Raw genomic sequence first — 15,557 nt, forward strand, 5'->3', positions numbered from 1 at the left:
TTTGGGTCACAGTGCCAGAGCAGCCGCTCTGTGCACACAGCCTGCTGCCACCAACTTGAATTGCAGTGCCATTCACAGCGCTCCTGCACATGCCCTGAACCGAGGTGTGGGCATGGCCATTTTGCACTGGGAACTGGTCTGAATGGCCAGTGTGAGGCCTCTGCACATGCCCCACGATGAGCAAATGAAACTATTTCCTTTGTCCAAGCACAAAGGAAAAAAAGGTTAGACTTTATTTTATTACCCAGATTCTATTTTTAATTCTTGGAAATGTTTCATGGGCTTTGCTGGTGACAGGAGGAAGGATGCTAGCTTGATCAGAGCTGAGTGGTAGAATCCTGGAGAGCAGGGGCAGGTGGCTGGCTTGAATCACGTTATTTCCCCTACAATGTGGTCCACCTGCAGATAGTACTGTACAGTTTCTGTCTTATAGTATTTGAGATTTCGACCTGGAAAACAAATGGAGAACAGAACAGTTATACCGTTTTGTCATGCTGTGAGGTGGCTTATGCGTGAGTGGTCCCGTTCACGCTCTCATTCTGAGCCGCTCATTGACAGTTGCAGTGCCTGGAATGGTGGTAAGTGTGGGGTCTGAAGTGAGACACTTGGATTTGGACCTCTGCTTGACCACTTATGAAACACATGACCTTGGGCGGATCACTCAACTTCTCTGGGTCTGAGGAGCTTTCTCTACAAAATGAGGGTTAAACAAGACACATAATATATGCAAAGTGCTTAATGTAGTGCCTGGCACTTGGTAAGCATTCAGGAAAAGTTGTTCATGATTATTATTCTGATCATCAGTCCGAGAGCCTTAAGTAGCATGTGCTACATGGACTAATGCTTCTGAATACAGATTATTAGCCTTGTTAATCATGTTGAAAATACACAATGTGCTGCATATTTTCTTTTTATAGATACGCAGTTTGTGATGGTTTTACTCTTTGTCTTTTTTTCCTTATACATGTTAATGATCTCTTAAAGTGTTAGTTGCTCAATCCTGTCCGACTCTGTGCAACCCCATAGACTATAGCCCGCCATGCTCCTCTGTCCATGGAATTCTCTAAGCAAAAATACTGGAGAGGGTAGCCATTCCCTTCTCCAGGGGATCTTCCCAACGGATGAATCGAACCTGCATCTCCTGCTTTGCAGGCGGATTCTTTACCATCTGAGCCAATGTTAGACTAAAGTATGCTTCAAATTTCTTGATTTAAGGTCGGCAGTTATATATATTTACTTGTATAGACACATCAGTTCAGTTCAGTTCAGTAGCTCAGTTGTGTCCGACTCTTTGTGACCCCATGAATCGCAGCACGCCAGGCCTCCCTGTCCATCACCAACTCCCGGAGTTCACTCAAACTCACATCCATCGAGTCGGTGATGGCATCCAGCCATCTCATCCTCTTTCGTCCCCTTCTCCTCCTGCCCCCAATCCCTCCCAGCGTCAGAGTCTTTTCCAATGAGTCAACCCTTCGCTTGAGGTGGCCGAAGTACTGGAGTTTCAGCTTTAGCATCATTCCTTCCAAAGAACACCCTGGGCTGATCTCTTTTAGAATGCACTGGTATAGACACATACATATTACATAATAAAAACACATATATGTGGCATGATGCATAACATGGTTCTAAGTGTGATTTATTAGATTTATTTACCACATTCTTTACAAGTTTTGTGCCCAGGAAAGACATTAGTCAACTTACAATATTTTTTAAAGAAATGTGTTTAATCAACAAAAATAATAGACAACTTGATAAATTTTCATATTCTAATACAAATTCATCTAGGCAGTTAAAAATAGTATAAGTTGACTAATGTCTTTCCTGGGCACAAAACTTGTAACCAATGTGGTAAATAAATCTAATAAATTGCACTTAGAAGCATGTTATGTATCATGCCACATATACGTGTTTGTATCATGTAATATGTATGTGGCTATACAAGTAAATATAACTGGTGACCTTAAATCAAGAAATTTAAAGTATAATTTGGTCTAACATTTCTTAGATAAAATAAATTGATTATCCATTTTTGGTCTCATTCACATTGCAGGAAACCTACTTACCATTTAATGTAGTTACTAAAAATACTTCTGAGATCCTTCCATATCTAAAGCAGTGGCTTTCTCCTGAAAACGTGCCATTTTGATATCTGAGTGCTTTGAGTTAGTTAATTGAGAATTCTTCATCTTTTGATGAGGCAGTTTAAACAAGATTTGTCACCGTAGAGCGAAGAACTTTCTCTAATTCTGTTCATAAGGAAGTTGGTCCCTTGGACATGGTATTATTTTCCTTTAAGAGATCGTTTCCTGATAAAGGGAATTCAGTATTTCATAAAGATCCTCTAGTTTTGTTGAAAATTGGTTTAAGAATCTGTTTCATTTCCTGTGCCAAATACTAGTGTAAGACTTTTTTTTTACTATCATAGTTAATTCATGGACTGCTGCTATATGCAGCAGATCAAACACTGTGTCAGTGTGAGGTACACCTTGGGTTTTTGAAAAAATTTTGAGCCTACAGAAAAATTGAAAAAGTAATATAGTCCTGATACTATTTACTAGACCCAGTGATTGCTTTAACATTTTGCCAGTTTTGTGCCTGCACTCACACAAGCATCATGTCTCTTGATTTGGACTTGTCTGGGTTTTTCTCTCCTGATAAGAATCAAGCTAAACATTTTTGGCAAGAGTGCAACGCAGCAGAGGGTGGCAAAGCTTTTAGAGCTAGGTGATGAGATAGGAAGGTGACAATGTCCCCTTTTATAGCAGTAATGAATGTGGGCAGAGTCATCCCTCAGATCAGGTGATATGGGAGGACTGCTTTATATTTGGGGACGGGCTTAGAGAGTGAATCACTTAGGGATTTGGTGAATGAGAAGGCTCAAGACAGAAAGAGGTTGGCCCCAAGTGGTGCATTTAAATACTTCAAAATTCTTGGGTCTAATTTGTAGAAATATCATCAGCTTATGAAACTTTCCTTCTCTTCCAATATTTCCAAGGCAAAATCTATGATGCTGTCCCTAACATATCCATTCACAACTTCTAGGTTGACCTTCCAAAAACTTGTTTTTTCCCTTCAAGGAAATTTTAAATTGTTGTTTTTATCAAGTTTGACTTAAATGAAAAGATTTATGGATTGGGGTACGGGCAGGGGAGGGAATCACAAGCCCCAGGTCTTGTACTTACCAAAGTCAGCTCAAAACTTTGTTTTATGTTTCATTTTGAAGCCATGATTCTCTAGGGATGGAGGCAGGGGATTCTTAGAAGGAGAAGAGTTGAGAAGTTTTCCTTAAGTGCGCATCTGAAGAAACCATGATTGTAGTCCTTCAAGAGAGGATGAAACAAATAAGGAGTTTGGGGTCAAATGCCTGAAGTCCTGGAGTCTGCAGGAAAGGCTGTAAATAATAGATTTTTCTCTTTAAAATAAAAATTGGAAAGTAAAAAGCAGAAAAATAAATGATAAATTTCAGAACATTTTCCAAAATTATTTACTTTTCTTTTTCTAAACTTTCTTGCCCTGGGGCTTATTACCTCTGTGGCAAAGATCTCAGAAAAGTGATAAAAAATAATTGGTCTGACTCTATAAACAATAATGACAAACAGCTATCACATAAGTTCAGGGAGGATGGGAGGTCCTAGAGCCCATGCTGAAGCTCTGTCTGGAGTCCCTGGACCATACCACAGAACACAGTGGCAGCTACTAGGATTTTTTCCCCACTAGGTGGTTCTGTGATGGGCCATTGGCAAAACTGATGTGTTAAAAATCTGGCCACCTCTGGCTGTGCTCCAGGTCTTGGAATCTCCTCTCTCCTGATGGATATAGCACAAGCAGTAGAGCAAGAGAGCGACACCAGAGTGAATTCACCAGAAAGACTGAGTTTCCTACTTTCTGTTGTTATCAATGGCTTCTTGAAGGTTGGGGGTTAGTTTGCAGAAAAAGTGGCACATTGGCTGTGAGTTAATTACTGATACAATTTCTGTCTGTGTCTTCCATGGACAGGTGGCTCATATGTAAGTCCTAAGAATCTTCAGCTTCAAGGTGCCCTGGTGGGGTTGGCATGTTGTGAAATGAGCTACACACCCTCTAATACCATACTTATCAGCAGCTGTGATAAAGAAACATCTGCCCCCATGAAAAGTCAAGGGCAGAGGTCATCTGGCATTCCAAGGGAACTCTCCACAGCAGGGAGCCTTCTAATTGGCTGATATTGATCGGTAAATTGTGTCCCCACTGTGATTAATTCTAGCTGCCCCCCAAACTCCCACAGCAGGAGCGTGATAGGTCAAGATTTGGGGCCTCTAAGCATCCCTTACAAATAGAGCTCAGGTCCTTAAAGATGCCAGTGGAAGACTGCAGCTTGTTAACTCTCTCCCGGCTGCTAGTGCTAACCCAGGAAGCTGGTTTCATTCAGTTTCCTTGCTCTCACTAATAACGGCTTAATGGGATGCTAATGTGAGGAACAGAAGTTATCGGATGGCTTGTATGATTCATGATGGATTTATTACCATTCTGAGTTCCCTTGATGTTCAGTGCATCCTTTCCCCATCCATCCCTGTTATTGGCCTTAGCAAATGGTTTCATAATTAATTAATTTTTTTTTCCTGGTGGGGGTTAAATTATTTTTGCCCTGGTGCCTCTTCTCCATATATAATTCCCAATGGATGATTCTTCTCTGTGTGCCTACCAAAAATGGAATATACTAACTAACATCTGTTCTCTCCATGGTCCCCTCTCTTTCCCACCTTTCCTGCCAGCTAATGCCTATTCATCTTTCTACAATAGTGGTTCTCAACTTTGACTCTTCACTGAAATTACCAGTGAGAGAGAGCTTTTAAAATACTTTTGCCTGAATACCTTTCCTGGAGATTCTGTTTTGACTGGTCTCGGGTACTTCTTGGGTAACAGGAGTTTGAAAAGCTCCCCAAATGATTCTAATGTGCAGTCAAGGTTGAGAACCATTGGAGCAGACTCTAAATTCATCTTAACTGCTACATGTCCCATGGTGCTTTTTCCTGTCTCCCAGTAGACATGACCTCTCATTCCTTAGAATCCATGTATCTCTTTGTATATGTCCTTGGAATTCAGAGTGCTTTGTATATTTCCATTGGCAGTTTACCTATCTGTGAACTTGTCTTATTGCCACCATTAGACTCTGAGCTTTACTGTGGTATTGTGAGCAATGCCTGAGATGTCTTTATGCCCTTGTGGTGCCTTGCACCTACCTGGGACTCAGTAAATAATTATTGACCTGAGTTTTACCAATAACCACACCCTATGGGGGGCTTCCCTGTTGGTTCAGACAGTAAAGAATTCACCTGTAATGCAGGAGACCCAGGTTCGCTCCCTGGGTCAGGAAGATCCCCTGGAGAAGGAAAGGCTACCCACTCCAATATTCTTGCCTGGAGAATTTCATGGACAGAGTAGCCTGGTGAGCTACAATCCATGGGGTCACAAAGAGTCATACATGGCTGAACGACTAACACTTTCACTTTCACACTCTATGGGAAGTTGCTCTCTAGCCCCCAATCTTAATTACATCTCAGGCACTGTGAGTGGATTTTATTTTATGGTCTTTAAGATAGATTTTGCCTGCTAGTGCAACCCTGCTGCCTTCTACCATCCCTTCTCACCAGGGCAACTACCTGACCTGGTTTGCTGGGGACAGTCACTGTTGACACGCTTTGTCCCAGCAGCATTATGTTTAGTACCTCCTTTTGCTCTCAAAGGTGTTCCAGTTTGGATGGCAGATTATATGGTTCTTCTCCTCATCCCCCTTCTCTTCCAGCTCACTTTCCTTAAGTTACCCAAGAAAAGGCAAGCTTCTTTAGGGCTCAGACCTTCTTGACGTGGTAAGCTTAACTAAGCTTCAGAAAGGCTTGCACTAATAATTCCATACATAAAATTCCATGTCTAATTCCATGTCTAAAAAATTATAAAACAGATGAAACACCTACAGCATTAGGAGTCAGGCTAGTGGTTTTCTCTGGAGTTTTCCAGTATGCAGGATGGGGTACACAGGGGCACTTTGAGGATGCTGGAAATACTGTTTTCTCATCCAAGTATTGGGTACATACCCTGTGTTCATTTTGTGAAAATTCATCACATTGTAACACTCAGACTTCTTTTCTCTATGTATATTATACACCCATAAAAAGTTTTTCTAAAGGGAGGGCTAAATTATAATCAGCACAGATGCAAAAGTCAACACTTATCCTTATCAATTAATATGGTCACCCTGACTGATGAATTCTTGTTAGGCATGAGCAAAGTATTGCAATGGACAGAGCATGCAAAAATCTATTGTTTATCTTCTTGGGGCATATGTTATTATTGTTTTATTAAGAAAATATTGCTATTGACAGCAATATATGTTGTCAATCACCAAATACAGTGCAGTCTTGTTTATTATATAATTCTTCTGGTGACTCTATGACCTAGGTGTCTGTTTTCTCATGTTGCAGATGAGAAAGTTGTTACAGAACTGGTGAAAAAGTAGGCTGAGTTTCCATACAGGCTGAATTTATGCCTAGTAGGTTTAAAAATTAGCTAGTTTTTCAGCTGTCTCAAAGACAGAAGCAGATTAATTGTATGGTTGATGTTATTGATTGGGCAGAAATCAGAGAGTTTAAACAAAATAAAATTAAAATACATCTAGAAAATAAACAATTTCTTGAATTTAAAGAAAAAATCCCAGAGAGTTGGTAGCTCAATAGCAATTAAGACTGATAGTTTTGAGTTTCCAGAAAGCATTATAACAATCCAGGTCTTAGTGAGGGTTTTAGTTTCAAATCGAGAGAATCCTCTGAAGGTTCAGTGAGAACCCTGCCTGTGTTTAAGTCCTCTGCAAGCCCAGAACAGAGGTTTGTCAGGATGGAAGCATCTCATAGAGTACTTAATGACCATCTCTGTCTCCTCTTCATTCTACCCCTATAAACATGATCAGGAAATAAACGTCTTCCCTTTTTAGGTGTAGCTAATGTAGGGAAATGAAGTGAATTAGTTTTCACTATTACAGATAATAAGTACATCTTGTGGTGAAATAAATAATAATATATATAATAATGGACTAAAAGTATGGCTCAAAACTCACAAAGCTGTATCAAAACAAAAACTATCAAAAGTAGAAAAGTCAGAGAGCTATGTATTCGAACAAAAATAAAGCAGAGAAATCCTGAGGGCCTCATGCACTGTGCCAAAGTGAGTTTTAGCTATTCATGCTGTGTTAACTGCTGATGAAATGTCATTGAGCTTAAAATAAAATAAGTTTGTAGTCCCAGATAACACTTTACAAGATCAAATAATGTTAGGCCACTATAGCCAGTTATATGAAGAAATAACTCATAGCAATGTACCAATATGTCAGGATTTTTCACAGGAGGCAATATGAAGACTAGCTGGATGGTGTCAGGCTTGTTTAAAAGCTCATTTGCTCCCCGTAGTCACTGTCCTTTCACCTTCACATGTCGTATATCCTGCTCTCTTGTCGATGTAGTTGTCAAAGCACCAGCTTAATAGTGCTAGTCCCTCAACAGAGACATGTTAAATGTAAAGATGGCAAAGTTCCCTACCAAAAGGGAAATGCAAAGAAGCGGAGCCAGCTGAAGTCATGAGATATCAGGTGACAATGAGACTGTGTCATTTCATAACACATTTCCCTGAGGTCCCAATGAACTTTACATAGAGTTTTTTTCTGTTTTATTATTTTGACATCCTGAGGGACAAAAAAAGGTTAAAGAAAGACATTTCCATGCTACAGAAAGGGAAACTTGGATTCAGAGGAGCAAAATGAATTCCTCTAGATCACTGTAGTTTGGGGATTTCCTGGTTTCTGTAAACAACCATCAATCTGCCTGTACCTGTCACACACATTGAAACTCCATAGATATTCTTGCATTTGGAGGAGCAGATTTAATGTCTGTGATGGGAGAGGGGGTGTATAGGGTGAATGAGAAAGTTCATAGCTTCCTGCCTCCTGAAGTGACCACAACACGAGTTATCCACAAAATCCCTTCCTGGTTCAGTGCAACAACTGTTTGTTTAATTAAACTCAACCTGTAGGGACTTCTCTTCCACTCCTGATTTTGCCCATCTGTAAGATCCAGTGAATGCTCCCAAGTCATAGGAGTCCAACAAGAAGACTATACACTTTCTCTGAACAGTTATTTCCTGGAGAGTTTCATCTTTACTCTGGGAACTTCTACATCTTTGTGATAATGGGAAATTCATCTGCAGTGGATAGGGGTTGCTAGTCCTAGAAAACAGGACAGGGCAGAAGCATTGCAGCTCCCACTTCTGACTGGGCTCAGTGAGGGGACATCTCAGATGCTGGTTCAGCCTCATGTCTTTATGTTTTTTTTTTCTTTTGCCAAGGTTTCTATAATTTGATTTTTAATATTGAAATCTTCAGACTATCAGATTTTTTTTTTTTAATCTTTAGCAGGGATATATGGTGAGTCTAAAGTTTTTTCTCTCTAAATTTCAGTATCACTTTAAAAATAGCCATTCTCCATTGCTTTGTGAGAAAAATATAGTAAAAGGAGGCCTGCTTTGGGAAGTCAAAAAATCTGGGCTCAAGTCCACATTCATCTTCACTTTATTATGTTGGGCAAGTCATTTAATTTCTGAGTATCAGTTGCTTCATAAAGAAAATAAGCATAAGAATAATTCTTGCTTCACTGCATGGTTTTGAAGCATAAATGGTAATGCAGGTAGAAAGCTTTGTAAACTATAGAGCCATCTATAAATGTGACACTAAGTGTAACAGAATCTGTCCCCAGGGTGTTTGGTCCTTTCCTTTGGTTTACATTTTTACATTTATATCAAAACTCAGTTATAATTGCTGATTCTTCACATCTGTATTCTGATATCCAACGAGACTGATCCGTAAGACTGCTGCTGCTGCTACTAAGTCGCTTCAGTTGTGTCCGACTCTATGCGACCCCATAGACGGCAGCCCACCAGGCTCCCCCGTCCCTGGGATTCTCAGGGCAAGAATACTGGAGTGGGTTGCCATTTCCTTCTCCAATGCATGAAAGTGAAAAGTGAAAGTGAAGCCGTTCAGTCGTGTCCCACTCTTAGCGACACCATGGACTGTAACCCATCAGGCTCCTCCGTCCATGGGATTTTCCTTTGCTAATTATTCCTGTTTAGAGTTTTGATCCCTTGTTATAAGATAGGCACCAAGCTTAACAGTTAGTCCACACTAATTCTAATGACTTCCCAGAGAGGTCCTGTTGTATTTTTGGATAGAATTATTTTAATAAGTTTGAGAAGCCATGACACCTTTATGTTAAAATTTTACCATTTAATATAAATGTAACTCTTCCTATTAATTATTCAAATTATATCTCTTAATCAAAGTTTTAACAGTTTTAATACATTTCACATTGAGTTGGTAGGTCTTTTATTTATTGCTCTTTGAATAGCTTTTCTTTTCTATTTTATGGTATATTTGGTTATTGTCAGTATATTGGAGTATTATTGCTTTTTAGGTATTTATCCTATTTCAAGTCATTTTATGTCTTTATTAATGCAGAAAGCTTTTAGTTAATTCATTTGGCTTTTTCAGATATATGCTTATGTGATTTTTGAGTACTTTATTTAATATCTTAGTTCAAAAAATGGATTCTTTTTGTTTCAAGACTTACTGCTTTAGCCAGAGAATATAAGGTGATAAAAATATTAAAGGACATCTTAAGTTTATTTCTGATTTTGAATATTTCCAGTGTTTACTCATTAAATATACGCTTTATTTATTTTAAGCCAAGAGCACCTTTATCAGATTTAAAGGGCATCCTAATTCTATTTAAATGTTTACTTCATTATTAGGAAAAGATATTGATTTTATCAAATGTGGTGTCTATGAAATTATCACACAGGTTAATTATTGTTGAATCAGTGAATACTCAGTGGATTCTTTTTTTCCTTGGAAATCAATCTCTGTTATCAGCTGACCGGCTCTGCTAACAATGATAAATGTCTAAATGGTGTCTTGATGAGTTTGAACATACCAGGGCCAAACTCAATACACAAGAAAGTGGGCCAACGCGGAAGCAAGGGTTGTGAGAGAGAACCCCCCTGAACCTGTCTCCTTGGGCACATTCTCTAAAGTTGGTAGCTTTGGACAGTTTTCTAATTTGACATCAGAGTTGTTAACACTATGAAAAAACCACATTAGAGGAGGCGGTATGGAGTACAGTAAAGGAGTTGAGGACATGCCACCTCAGTATGTGAGGCTTCAGTGTATTAATTACTTTGTTTTATTTATTTATTTATTTTTTTAAATTTTATTTTGTTTTTAAACTTTACATAATTGTATTAGTTTTGCTGTTTTAAAGGTGCTTGAAAAACAGCAGATGTAAGGATGGCACTCGGATGTTCCTTTTTCTTCCTAAAAGTAGGAAATAACGTTCCCACATGAAAGGTGCCCTCCCTGTACCAGGAGAAAGAACCATTCTTATCACTGGGGATGGGGAATCGAGGCTGAGAAAAATCTATACCAACAAAAAACGTGTTCAGCAGCTCGTCCTCCTTTAGTCACCCTTATGTTTTAGCTACTTTTCCAAAAGTGCTACTCTGGAAAGTTTCACCTGGTAGAGAAGCACTTCAGTCTAGTTACTTCTTTTGCTCTTCATTTTTCACTTTTCTTGTGAGGACCCTCATTTATATATAAATAAAATGTGTCTACTTTTCTCCTGTGAATCTGTTTTTCAGTCCCAGCTGGAGACTGCAGGAAGGTCGAGGAAATTTTACTTTCCCTACAATGGGAATGAAAATCAGTGGCCTGCTCATGAAACGTGCAGTTGGAAGGTGGTCCCAGATGGTGCCTTTCGTGTGTGCGCCTCTCTCTCCAGCCAAAAGTTCAGGCCCTGCACCCTCGATTGCACCCCCCCACCCCCCGCCCGCCCCCGCCAGGCCTCACTGGCTCATACTCAGCAAGCTCTGGCCTCTGGGTTTAAGACTGAGAGTAGAATTTCAGTGCCATGAGTCTTACATTTTTAAATGCCAAGCTTAAAAATAGCCTCCAAAATGTAGACAAATGAACTGCTAACATCAATGTCTATACCAGGTTCTTGCTGGCACTCTGGCCACTTGTATGACCTTTCAGCATAGCATTTGAAAAAAATGAGCAGTGCTTTCCTCTTCCCCTGGCAGCTCAGAATAGCTCTGTTTCCTTTCCTATAAACAAGTCGTATCTCTGGGAATTTCTAAAGCCGAATATTGTCTGCTCAGAAGCTGTGACTCACGCTGTTTCCTGGCAGTCCTGACAAATTCATGAACGCCTCTTGAGGAAAGAATCCCAGACAAAGAGTGGTCACAGAAAAGCCTCAGATTCCTGCATGTCAAACCCAGGAAGCTGAGAGACAAAAGAAAATACCAGCAAGAATCGCTAGTCACAGCATCCCCTTCTACTTGGCTCAGCTCATGTTCATGACTGTTGGAGCAGAGAGGGGAAACCCGCTTGGAAACTTGTCCTGTTTGTCTTTAGGTCATCATCTAGGCAGGCCCCTCTGTTTGGGAATTTACCTAGCTCAGCTTCCTCCTGATTCTGGATGTACAAGTTCTCCGAGGGGGGACTCCCCGGGGAAATTACCAGGAGGTCACACACACTGGCTGGTGGGGCTTCCTCACCACTTTTATCAGGAACTCTGTGCCCCACCAAGTCTTCTTTCTGCAGCTCTCTTCCCAGTACTTTCTCCCCTCCTCCACTCCTGGTCCTGTCTCTTCACTTTTTTCTGTTCTTCTTTAGTGCCACATCATTTTCCTCATACTAATTTGTCAAGAAACAAGAGAAAAAAATATTTATCCTATCTCTCCCATCTTAACAGCATAAAAATCTGTGTGTGTGTGTGTTTGTGTGTGTGTGTTGTGAGATACATATGTAAACAATAGCGCAAAGACCTTGGTTGAAAAGTCTGCATGAATAAAACTGAAAAAGCTCTGGTTTCAGACTAATGAAGGGAGAAAGGATTGATCTGCTTATGGCTCAGCAAATGCCCTGTGGTGGAAGATTTAATCCCAGCTGACCCACAGCACGGTCTGAAATCAGACTCACTATATCCAGAACACAGAAAGTCTGAAATATCCGTAACTATGTGATCTGTGAGATAATAACACTTACCACACATACAAGGTGACATAGGTGTCCGACATGGTGGTGAATACCTCACATGCATTTTCTCAATTGCCAAACCTAACAGCTCTTAGTATTACAGTAAGGAAGCAGTACTGGAGAAATTTAGTTATTCAAGATTCTTTAAAAAGTCATGGCAAGACTGGAACTTAGCCATATATTTATTTGGAAACCAGAGTCTGGTTCTTAGTCAATGTGCCATAGAGGTACCCTGGGAGACGAATATGGGATGGGAAAGAAGGGAGAGAGAGACAGAGAGAGAGAGAATGAAAAAGAAGACAAGCATGACTGGGCGTATGATACTGTGATTTATAATAAGAAATATATACTCTTCATCCCAGTTTCTTGCACAGAGCTCTTAAAACCCTCAGAATTTTTAATCAATGAGAATGATAAAGGTGTCTTTTGTTATATTAGTGAGGTGACTTTTGAGCTACACCTAAGGATGGGGGCTGGTTGCCAGTGGAACCAACTGTGTAATTAGAGGGTGGAACTTTCAGTTTCTCCACCTCCTACTCCCCACCTCCATAGAGATGGAGAAGGACTTGAGATTGAGTTCAATCAACAGTGGTTAATGATTTAATCAATCATGTCTATGTAATGTGGGGTAGTGGGGTTCAGAGAGCTTCCAGGCTGGTGAATGCAATGGGGGTTCAGCAAAACTGTGGCTGGGAGAGGGCATGGAGGCTCTGCGCCCTTTCCTCATACCTTGCCCTTTTGCATCTCTTCTATCTGGTTGTTCCTGAGTTGTATCTTTTTGTAGTAAACTGATAATCTAAGTAAACAAAATGTTCCTCTGAGTTCTATGAGCAACTCTAGCCAATTTATCAAACCTAAGGAGTGGGATATTGGAATCTCCAGTTTAGAGCATGTCAGTCAGAAGCATGGATGACAACTTGGACTTACAATTGGTGTCTGAAGTGGGGGATGGGGAGCAGACTTGTAGGTCTGAGCTGTTAACCTGTAACATATGGTACTACCTCCCAGTACTAGGGATGGCATTGAGCTGAACTGTAGGATACTCAGCTGGTGTCAGAGTATTACTGAACAGTGTGGGAAAAACCTATAGACATTGGAACTGGTAATGGGAATTATAGTGACTATTGCAGTAATATGATTTACTAATTTCATTTTTTCCTCAGCTCTTTAGTGTGAACAACTTATCCAAGTTTGCCTGGGACGTTCCCAATTTTAACTCTGGAACTCTGGCATCCTAGGAACTCTCTCTGTCTTGGACAAACCTAAACAATTAGTGAATCCATTGGTTGCCATCTAGAAAATTTCTGCTGCAGATCACATGGATTATTAGAAGACAAAGGCAACCCATTTATGACCTGAAAGAACCAAGTTATTGGGGAATAACGTTGTAATCCATGTCACAAGGAGTACTGTGCATATCCTGTCCCTATACCTCTCACAGAAACTACATAATTCAGGGCATGTAAAAGGCATGGGATAGTTGCTGACTTGATACCTAAACAGCATGGTATGTTATGTGTCAACAATTTGTGATGGACACAGTTGCAAATAATAGGATTTTAGGTAAAACCAAATTCATGAATAGTGAAATTTTAAATATAAAATCTTTGTTTTCTATATAAATGGGCAAGTTTTTTGAACAATACTAAATCATATATCTTGACTATTTTTTGTGTGTCTGAAACCACCGGTATTCACTTTTTATAATAATGGTGCTCCTGAAAGATACTATGAAAAAATAATTTTTTTGTAAATCATATATTTAGTGCCTTGCGCTTCCCTGGTAGCTCAGATGGTAAAGAATCTGCCTGCCAGTGCAGGAGACCCAGGTTCTATCCCTGGGTAGGGAAGGTGCCCTGGAGGAGGAAATGGCAACCTATTCCAGTATTCTTGCCTGCAAAATCCCAAGGACCCTGGCGGGCTACAGTCCATGGGGTTGCAAAGAGTTGGACATGACTGAGTGAGTAACATAGTGCATTAGGGAGGCTCTTTGAGAGAATCAATATAGCCCCTCATCTGATTAGTTTTGTAAATGTCAGTTTCAGATAGATAGTTATTGTACTAATTGAAAGTAGATAATACCTACACTAAAACACTTGGGGAAAAATAAACTTCAAGAGTAGTATTAAATTTGCAGATCTGGTTCTATGCTGATATGGATTTAATCTTCAACAAGACAGTTTTCCATTTCTCTGGAGACAGAATTAACTTCCTTTTCTCCTGTGGCTCTCTGTGACCCCAATCTAAAAACTCCCTTTTCTGACACTTGCTTCCTCTTACCTTGCTAAGTTTTCTCAGCACCTTGTCCTTCTGATATAATGTGTCTGGGTCTTGTCTTGTACAACTTTTTAGAACACCAGGAAGAGGCAACAGATCACAGTCGTGAGGAGTACTGAAAGGAGATTTACCACTTTGGGGGTAACCAAAGCCATATCACTTACAAGCAAACCCCAAACTGTGGTCAACTTGTAGTTCAGTTCAGCTCAACTCAGCTCTCTTCAGTTGCTCAACAGGACCTTTGTTCTTCCAATCTTGAAGACCTCAAACACCCTCCATAATTGAAGAAACATGGTTTACAGGGGCATCAATTAAAATGAAAAATCTAGGCTAACCCCTCTCCCAGTTTCTTAGAAGCAAAAGAGAGATCTGGGGGCCTCTTGTGTACTGTAGCTGCTGCCTAAGGTATGAGCACCTGCTGGTCTCTCTTGAGGATCCTTCCTTGGTTCCCTCTCCCAAATGTTCTTATTGTTATTTTCAAGTCCTAGATTGGGCTTGACCTAGGCTGGGGGAAGTTATCTTTCTTTTTCACTTCTTCTTCAGGTGAAAAACGAGGCTGACGTATTTATGGATTTTTGTTACTTGTTTAATAAATGGCACCCTGGGACACAATTCTAGGAAAATGACACTTTAAGGAATAATGTCTCCAAAGGTGGTGACTGGGCAGAATTAGCCACTGTGGTGAGAAATATTCCACACTATGCATTTCCAGCAGACTGGCGGTGGTCAGAAATGCTCCTCTTGATTCTGTCTGCAGCGGTGTATACATGTTGGTAAAATGCCTCTCACGGACATTTACAGGACTTCAGGACTAGGAGAGAAACACTTTTCCTCTCCACTCTTTATGCTGGTTTGTCATTTCAAATGGAAGCAGCAGGGTTGAAACATGCCAGAGAGCTTGTCATACTTCCTCCAGAATCTGAAATACTTTTCTGAAGAATGATTCCCTCCACTCTTTAAAAAAAAAATTAATTAATTAGTTTATTTTTGGCTGTGCTGGGTCTTTGTTGCTTCACGGGCTTTTCTCTAGTTGCGGCAAGCCGGACTTTACTCTTCGTTGCAATGTGTGGGTTTCCCCTTGCAGTGACTTCCCTTGTTGCAGAATAGGGGCATTGGATCAAAGGCTTAGCAACTGTGACCATGGGCTTAGTTGCCCCTTGGCATGTGGGAT

General features: G+C 40.3%; 1 long non-coding RNA gene across 10 annotated transcripts in view; it reads right to left on the reverse strand.

Moving 5' to 3' along the window:
• Nucleotides 1-231: 231 nt before the first annotated feature.
• The window catches only part of LOC147377957 (uncharacterized), a 31,802-nt gene continuing 16,476 nt past the window's right edge, over nt 232-15,557 (reverse strand). For 3 of the 10 annotated variants that reach the window (XR_015143204.1, XR_015143203.1, XR_015143199.1), the window contains 2 exons: nt 3,183-3,320; nt 232-449 (listed from right to left, as the gene is read on the reverse strand). This is a non-coding gene — a long non-coding RNA (uncharacterized LOC147377957). Of the gene's footprint in view, nt 450-3,182; nt 3,413-3,527; nt 3,665-3,769; nt 3,917-15,557 lie in introns of those variants that run through there. The other 7 variants (XR_015143198.1, XR_015143197.1, XR_015143195.1 and 4 more) reach the window with 5 other exon arrangements.

This window comes from Bos grunniens, chromosome 2 (genome assembly GCF_055505025.1).
Source record: "Bos grunniens cultivar Pamir isolate PY7600 chromosome 2, Bosgru_T2T1.0, whole genome shotgun sequence".
NCBI classification, from domain to species: domain Eukaryota; kingdom Metazoa; phylum Chordata; class Mammalia; order Artiodactyla; family Bovidae; genus Bos; species Bos grunniens.